General features: G+C 38.4%; 1 pseudogene; it reads right to left on the bottom strand.

The window, feature by feature from the left end:
• Positions 1–6,095: 6,095 nt before the first annotated feature.
• Positions 6,096–7,123, bottom strand: LOC117033979 (gamma-glutamylaminecyclotransferase-like; annotated as a pseudogene).
• Between the last annotated feature and the right edge of the window lie 1,906 nt (positions 7,124–9,029).

Raw genomic sequence — 9,029 nt, 5'->3', positions numbered from 1 at the left:
CCCTTTTCCAATGGTTCTCCATGAGTTCTACGCACAGTATCCCCATGGCACTTACCTTAACCTATTACAATTTTTTGTAATTGCTTGTGTAATTGTCTGCCTTTCCCACTAGGCTGCAAATTCTGTGTACACAAGGAGTGTTTTTGGTCTCACTCCCTATTTTATCCCCAGAGCCTCGCACATACTAAGTGCTCAGTAAATATTCACTGAATGAATAAATGAAATGAATTCTGTAGTCTCTAGCAGAGCAGCTGGCACAAACCTGGCCTCACTGTCCCGTCTGGTGGAGTATGGATGGGAAGTGGAGGAGCCAGACACTACAGGTGTCATGGCCTGTCTCCCCTGCCCTGTCAAGGCATTTCCAATCTAGGCCAGCAGCTTTGGGGTGGAGTTCAATTAGAGCAGCGTCCTAGAAATCTTCTGGGCAGAAAAAATTTGAAGCTAATGTTATAAAGTCCAAATTAATGACCCTTTAATATTTTCTCTGATTTTTCTGTGAAGTATGAAGTGAGTCAAGAATGACATTTATTGAAAGTTTCTTCTCCATAATACACCACCTGCATCCTGCCATATTTTACCCAGAACAAATTGCATGAAATGACATGATTTATTATTTAATAGAAGTGTCAAGCACAGGCTACTTTCTCTCAGTGTGCTGACATGTATGGCTGGTCATGTATCTGCTTCTCAGCGAGACCTTTCCTGAACATTACCTAAAGCAGCTACCGCCTCCAGTCTTGCTTTCTCCTGTTCCGTTTTTTAACAGCATCAATCACTGCCCACGATCATGTATGCTTTACTTATTGGTGGTCTCTCCCCCTCCCACTTAGAATATAAGCAACCGATAATTAGGGGCTCTGTCTGGTGTTAACCAATGCTGGCCACATGGTAGGTGTTGAATGAATGAATGAATGAATGAACAAAAGTGATATTTATTACTGAGCAGGGCCTCTCTGCAATAACAGAAGCAAACTCTTTAATACAGTCTTTTGCCTGTGAATTTATGCAAGACTTTAAGTGTTCTTTCTATAAAATGTACAAAGATAATAACATCGCCTTTACATGTTAACAACATCAGATGAAATAAATGAAAGACCTCTCTTACCCAATGAACTTACTACAACCAAAAGAAGTTCTGAAAAATAACAAGCTTCCCAAAATGTTGGCAATGTAATTATCCCCTTTTAGTTTTTCAGTGGAGTACTTACAGAAGTACTATTTAAACAAGGAACAGTCTATAGTATATACAAAAATGGAAACATCTTCATGTGCCTTTGAGAATTCTTCCACAATAGCAATTTTAATGGCTACATGTTATTTTGCTGTACGCATTTCCTTATTGTTGAACACTTAAGGTAAGCATCATTTTTTACTATTTTAAGCACTGTTGTTATAAAAATATTTGTATTAATAGTTACATCTTTTTACTAAATAATTACTTCTGTGAAATAAATTCTCTATCATCAAATTTTTTAGTTGAAGGATATAAATGTTATCAAGGCTTTTGATAACTTTCCCAGACACTTTATTTCCAAGTTCTTGATCTACGAAACTAAGTAGATCTTTAATTCCACCCAGAAACTGGAGTTCTGCCCTTTGCCCCTTCCAGTGGGTGGGGTGCCCCACATATATAAACTTCCCAGATGTCCACTTCCTAGTGTCCTCTACCCGTCATGGCTCGAGGTATATCACAGGTAGATGTGTCTACCTGTCTACTGTCATGGCTCCCTTTCTAGATTTCCCACCCCACACCTCTGACTTCCAGGGCAGACCATTTTTCTGAACCATATTAGAAACTGCCCGACTCCTTGCATATCTGTGCCCTAGTAAGTATACTTACTAGGGCAGGTGCTACCTTTCTCTACTGCCCTCTCTCTTCATGTGTGAACACATACAATAGTCTCAAACCATGACAATTACTGCAGTCTCTTGGCAGCTCTTATGGCATATTTCTGGTCATCTCTGCAATTTACATAATACTGTTTCCTTAGTGATGTATTTTTAATGTGATTCTCAATTATAACATTGTTGCTTTAACAAAACATGATTGCCTTTATAATAATCAACCATACAGCATGGATTCTAGGATATCTTGTGGAAAAACTGGATGACCACTACTAGAAACATCCCATTAAAAGACTAGCAGCTCTTATTATCCTAATCACAAAAGAATGGTATTTAAACTGTTTAAATTGTTTTATTATGGCAAAATATATATACCATGACGTTTACCATTTTAACCACTTTTAACTATATAATTCAGTAACATTAAATGTACATTCACAATGTTGTGTAACCACTATTTATTTCCAAGACTCTTTCATCACCCCAAACAGAAACTCTATAGCCCATTCATTTCTTTTTATGGCTGAATAATATTCCATCATATGTATATGCCACAGTTTGTTTATCCATTTGTCTTTTGATGGACATTTATATTTAGGTTGTTTATACCTTGTAGCTATTATGAATAATGCTGCTATTATTAAATGACTAGCAACTGTAATTACCCTAATTATGAAAGAATGATATTTTACCTGTTCTTGTATTTCATCTGTAATATATATATATATGTATATGTATAACATATATACTTGTATATCACTAGCAACACTCTCATTTACTAATCAGTGCTTTAAACAGTATATCAAGCTAGCATAATTTATTTAACCTTAGTCCAGAAATTATTTGAGGAAGTTTATAAAATACAAAAGCATCAAAAGAGGTAAAGAAAGGAAGATGAAGAGAAATACAAGGATGGTATTATAAAATAAAGCTAGGGATAACATACACAAAATGTATAATGTACCAGAAATTCTGGCAAAGAAGGCAGGTCACAATTTCTAAGCTTCCTAATTACCAAATGAAGAAAGGATCAGTCATAAGAGTCATAGGTTCCATAAGATAAGCAAGCAAATGAACAAACAAAACAACCAGTTGTGGGGCAGCTGGTTAGCTCAGTTGGTTGGTTAGAGCGCAGTGCTCTTAACAACAACAAGGTTTCCGGTTCAATCCTCACATGGGCCTGTCACGCAGGGCAGCCTGCAGGGTCTCAGCTCCCACTCCCCACATAAGAACGCAGGACATGGTGAGGCCAAAAAGGAACACCCACGGAGCCATAGGTAGGGGAGTCATACCACTATACTCTCGCTGGTGGCTGGGTTGGAGACACAGGATACAGGAGCCACACAATTCTCAACCCTCACTGTGCCGCTTGCAGACTCAGCCACCATCGTCTTGCCAGCCCCCATTTTTTTGCTAGCGTAGCCACGGCAGTTATATTAGTGGCCAATTGCTCACTGGTTACAGCTGACGGCCAACTAGCCACAGCTGATGGCCATTTGATCACAGTCGACGGCCATTTACTACCTGAGCCAGCACCTTTCTATGTGAGGCCGAGAGCCTGGAAACTGCTTTTTGGGGCTCTGTCCCCACAAGGCCACAGTGGGCTGTGCCCTCCACAACTAGATTGAAGCAACTAATTGACTTGGAGCTGATGGTCCTGGAAAAACACACTTAAAATAAATAAAAGTTTGGGGAAAAAAAATCACCTACCAGTTGTTCAGGAAAAAGAAGCCTAGATATTCCCAGTATTGAATTATAAGAGAATTGGGGAGAACCATTTGATATAGTAGATTATGTCTTAATTGACTTCCTTGAGAAATACAAACTGAGTATCATGTGGCTGTTTCTTATAGTGTTACTCAAAAGAAGCTAAAGGTATACCACAAAGAAGAACTCAGAAAAAAAAATTATATGGGAGGGGATGAATAAAAGCTGTCCAAATACTCAGTTCTCTGCCCGAGGGATGAAATATGGATCTTAACAGGAATGAATGGACTGTATATTCTCCAGGAATGATTTCTTATAACTGAATTTTTTATAAAAGTTGAATAGCAGAGAATGTTAGATTATATTTTCTGCAAAGAACCAAGACGCCTTTTGCCCATGTTACTGATGAAAGGAAAATTGATTTACTCAACAATCTTCTAAGCATAATGTATTCCTGGTATTGTCTTACTAAAATTAGAAGACCTAGACAACATCAAATGTTGTTGAGAATGTGGAGCAACCGGAATTCTCACTCATTGTTTTTGGAAAAAGTAAAATAGTGCAACCACTTTGGACAAGTCTGGCCATTTCTTAAAAACTAAACATACACCAAAAATCTGACCTAGCAATTTTACGCCTATGTATTTAGCCAAGATAATTAAAACATATGTTCACCAAAGGACTTCCACAAGATGTTCATAGCAGCACCCAGGCTTTTTCCAGTTTTTAAGAAAAATCAAAAACTAGAAAGGCCTGTGTGTCCATCAGTAGGAGAATGGATAAACAAACCGTGGTTGACCTATATAATGGAATTCTATACAGCAATAAAACAGAAAGGACAACTTATACAAGCAACAACATGGATGAATCCAAAAACATTATGCTGGTAAAATTTTGGTATAATTTAGGAAATAATGTAAAAATTTGAAAGCATGCTGGAATTGAAGCAGGATAAGGATTCTTATCTATTTCCATGGCCCAGAACAATTTGCTTCAGTTTTGTCAGGGGAAAATAATTATTGAGTGTGAGAATTAAATAATCATGAATGTGATTTTATTTTGTATTTTTAAAGTTTACATCTAGATTATCTGTATGTATCTTTCTGTAATTTGCTTCCTTTCACTTAACCCTAACTTGTAAGTACTTGGTAAAGATTAGTATGAAACAAATATAAGATTATTATTAGTCAAAACAAAAGACAAATACTGTATAGCTTGAGGAGAACGTCATATAAGTTTATTATGTTTTGTTTCCAAAAATATTATGCTGAGTGAAAGAAGTCTTACTGAAAGACTACACATTGTATAATTTCATTTATGTGAGGTTCTAGAACAGACATTTTATCCATCCATCCATGGTAGATTAAATCACAATAGCAGTTACTTCTGATGGAGTGGGGTAGGGATTGACTGGAAGAGGGAAAGGGAAAATGAGGTGATACAATGTTCTATATTTCATAGGCATTTGTGTGTCCATCTGTTTGTAAACTTTACCTCAAAAGAAAGAAAAATAACAATAAACAAATATTGAACTCTCATTAGTGAACTGCATTTAGTGGGGAAGTGTACCGATGTCTACAACTTAATTTACAATTCATTAAAAAATAAGGATGGGCACAAAGATAGGTATCTGCAGGATATGTCATAAATCAAGCAAAGTAAAATGTTAATGGCAGAATTCTGTGTGTGTGTGTGGAGGGGTGTATATGCTTATGTGCTGTAAAATTCTTTTAATGTTCCTATATGCTTGAAAGTTTTTGTATTTTAAAAAATCCAAAAGAACAAACTCACAGATAGAGAGAACACATTGATAGTTGCCACATCGGATAGGGATGGAAAAATGGGCAAAAAGGGGAAGGGGGCTAAGAAGTACCAACTGCAAGTTATAGAATAAGTCACAGGAATGTAAAGTACAGCACAGGAAATATAGTCAATAATATTGTAATAACTGTGTGTGGTATTGGATGGGTACTAGACTTATTGTGGTGATCACTTTGTAATGTATATAAATGTGTAATCACTTTGTTGTATACCTGAAACTAATATAATATTGTATGTTAACTATAATTAAAAACAAATTAAATTTTAAAAATCCAAAAGAACCTAGACACCTTCTCAAAGATGCTTATCCAAAATTATGACCACTCCATTTCTGCTTAGAAATAGGCCTAAATAAAAAATAATTTAATCATAAAAATTCATTTTAATCTTAAAAGAGACCTAGATATCCTTGGGATTTTTTTTCTTAAGGTTCTTTTATGACATTGAGACATCCAAGATCAGCTTTAAAAATTTTTTTTCCTTGGTGCTACAGGTCAGAATCAATACAGTAGGGCCGCTAACATCTAGCTGCAATACAAAGTCTTTACATTCATTTAAAATGTTATCTTCAGAGTAAAGCAAAGCAAAAAGAAGGAGGAGGAGGAGAAGAAAGGAAGGAAGGAAGGAAGGAAGGAAGGAAGGGAGGGAGGGAGGGAGGAAGGAAGGAAGGAAGGAAAGGAGGGAGGGAGGAAGGAAGGAAGGAAGGAAGGAAGGAAGGAAGGAAGGAAGGAAGGAAGGAAGGAAGGAAGGAAGGATAACATATGAGTTCTTGAAATGTCGTTTAGGGAATTAAAATCCTAAGTTTTTCTTATCCAATACGTTCAAACCCACGATGCTCTCTAAGCAGCAAACAATAAAGCAGTACAGCATAGATATTTTAGGGCACAACCTTGTTATCAGTATGCTAAAATTATTTGGAAAATCGGCTGCCACTACAAAAACAGATTATTTCCTTTTCCACAGATTGCGTTTTACAAATATTTGTTTCAAAGGGCATTATTACACGTTTGCATTCGGTGAGTGCAGACCAAGCTGAGTTAATCTTATAATTGTCAAGGCTCTATCTGTCTTCTGGCTGGTGAGCGTTCCTCACACTTTTTAATCTGTTTTCCCGTGGATTATAGCAAAGCCCGTGCTTCCCCTGAGAGCCGTGATTGTGGTGGTACGGAAGGTGGACCCATGCCGGCGGGTCGGTGGCCGTGGTATACACCAAGTACTACACGGTCCACTCAGCAGCTGGAGTCTCCTCCGGGGCTCTGTGTGCGCCTTCCCACGCGAGGACCACAATCCTCAGCAAGGTGAGCTGGTACGTGTCTGAGCAGCCTTCGAACTTACCAAGGAAGCGCAGCATCCATCCGCTCGTCCACAGTATAGATCTGCCCTATCACACACTGGCCGTACCCCGGGAAGCTCTACAGGCACGCAATGTTATATTCTCCAGCGATCAGCGAGGGGTAAGGCTCCACTGTGTGGCCCCGGCCCTGGAAGGTCGCACAGCCATTGGTGTCCTCCAGCAGGACCTTGTGTTTCCGCTGGCCTCGCTTCACGGCCCGGTACACGAACACGTAGGCCATGAGGGCAAGAGACGCTGTGAGCTTGTTTCTTCAAAACCTTGTAGCCCTGGAATCCTGCACCATAGTAAGTCTGAGAGTGTGAAAAGCTTTCGACTTCAGAATCCTTCCAAAAAAGACACTAACACAAGCACTCCCACCTCACAGCATGACCAGAAGCCCAAGGATCCAGTTTCCAGTCCTGCTGTTGCAGAGCGTGGCGCCTCGAGGAGAGGGATTTTGATTATTAACATATGAGGGGCTTTAAAAATGTTTATTAGCAGTGTCTGTCAATCATTTGGAAAAATTCAACTGACATAAATCATAAAACATAACCATCCGATGACATGCTCAACTGACATTACTACTGCAGTTTTAAGTATAATCCACCAGGTGGCAGAGAAAATGAATCACAGAAAATGTGCACGTTTCTAATTTAAATGAATAATTGAAAATATCTTATTATTCTGTTAATGGAAAAGATTTGCAGACTTTTACCATGAAAGTTATACAGGACACAGAACTAAATGTGTGATCTAAATCTGAATTCCAACCTTTGCCTGAGGATATTTGCTTACATAAAAAATGGTGATTATCTGAGTTGCCAAGCTCACTTGCACAATGTCACTCTCTTTTGGAGGTTATCTTTTACATATGCATGAGAGAATGACTATGGAGTTATCCCTTCTTACTGCTCAAATGATGTACCTACCACACCCATCGGCCGCATTCGTCTCACTGTGATTCCAGCTTCCCCTCTCTGGCCAAAACCCAGAAGCCATGGAGCTTCTCAATTCTTCATCACTTTTAATAGATCTTTAAGCATTCCTAACTTTAAGCAAATGCTTTACCTTCTGTGACGATGATTTCAAAGTAGCAGAAGTAGAGGATGTAAAGAGAAAAAGAAAAAAAATGCCCTACAATGTAATTAAAAAGAGGCTAGTAAGGAGACTAGACATATTTGAGTCATTCATAGAAATCAACAAATGTTTATACATAGGATCAGGTTTATTCCATTTGATCAGCAGGCCTTGATTTGTCTCCTATAATTTTCCAGAGGGATTCCTAACTAGTCTAAACACTGAATTAAGACAATAGCTCTACATTTCCCTCCTCCAACACATGCTTTGGGATGTCAATGGGATGTCAATGAAGCAGCGATGATTTAAGAAAATGTCAATAGTTGTCTAACTTATTTTTTGTTTGGAAGACGGAAGAAGATGAATAAGAAAACAAAAATTAAATTTGTGGAGCCAGAATTCCCTTTAGCAAATAGACTAATCTTATTTTTAGATGATGGAAAATGACTGTCCATTAGTAATTCTGCAGGTACATCAAGCTACTGGGATACTCAAGAGATTTTCAGTGTAGAGGAGTCAGTGACATGGCACGTGGAGTATTCAGCTATAAGAGGCAAAATATAAGCCAACCAGTCTCAGAAACTAACTACACTGATAACACCCCAACCCTGCTTTAACATTAAAATCCTATACCCTCTTTTAAGTTTTATTGAAAAGTATATTCCCTGGCAATTTTTTTTTCACCTGACAAATGTCATCCTATGGGAAAAAAAAAAAACGTGAGATCCCTCTCACAATTTTAGAGCTTCATGTTACTCTCTGTTGGACTCGTCTAGCAAGTCGGCTCATCCCTTTCCTAACTAGGCAGCAACCAAACATATTGGTGTTATACAAGATCACACCCTGCTTGAAATGCTTATTCAGCCGCATTTCCAATATGTTGGATCTGCTACCTTTGTTCCGCATTTCAATACATATTTATGACCTGAAATTTTAACTGCCACTTCTTCTTTTTTTTTTTTTAAATTTTATTGGGGAAGGGGAAAAGGACTTTATTGGGGAACAGTGTGTACTTCCAGGCCTTTTTCCAAGTCAAGTTGTTGTCCTTTCAATTTTAGTTGTGGAGGGTGCCATTCAGCTTCAAGTTGTTGTCCTTTCAGTCTTAGTTGTGGAGGGTGCAGCTCAGCTCCAGGTCCAATTGCCATTTCTAGTTGCAGGGGGCACAGCCCACCATCCCTTGCGGAAGTCGAACCGGCAACCTTGAGCTCAGTGGCAGCTCAGCTCAATGTGCCATGTTCAATCTTAG

Source organism: Rhinolophus ferrumequinum, chromosome 14, assembly GCF_004115265.2.
Source record: "Rhinolophus ferrumequinum isolate MPI-CBG mRhiFer1 chromosome 14, mRhiFer1_v1.p, whole genome shotgun sequence".
NCBI lineage: Eukaryota > Metazoa > Chordata > Mammalia > Chiroptera > Rhinolophidae > Rhinolophus > Rhinolophus ferrumequinum.
This window is presented reverse-complemented; position numbering and strand designations above follow the sequence as displayed.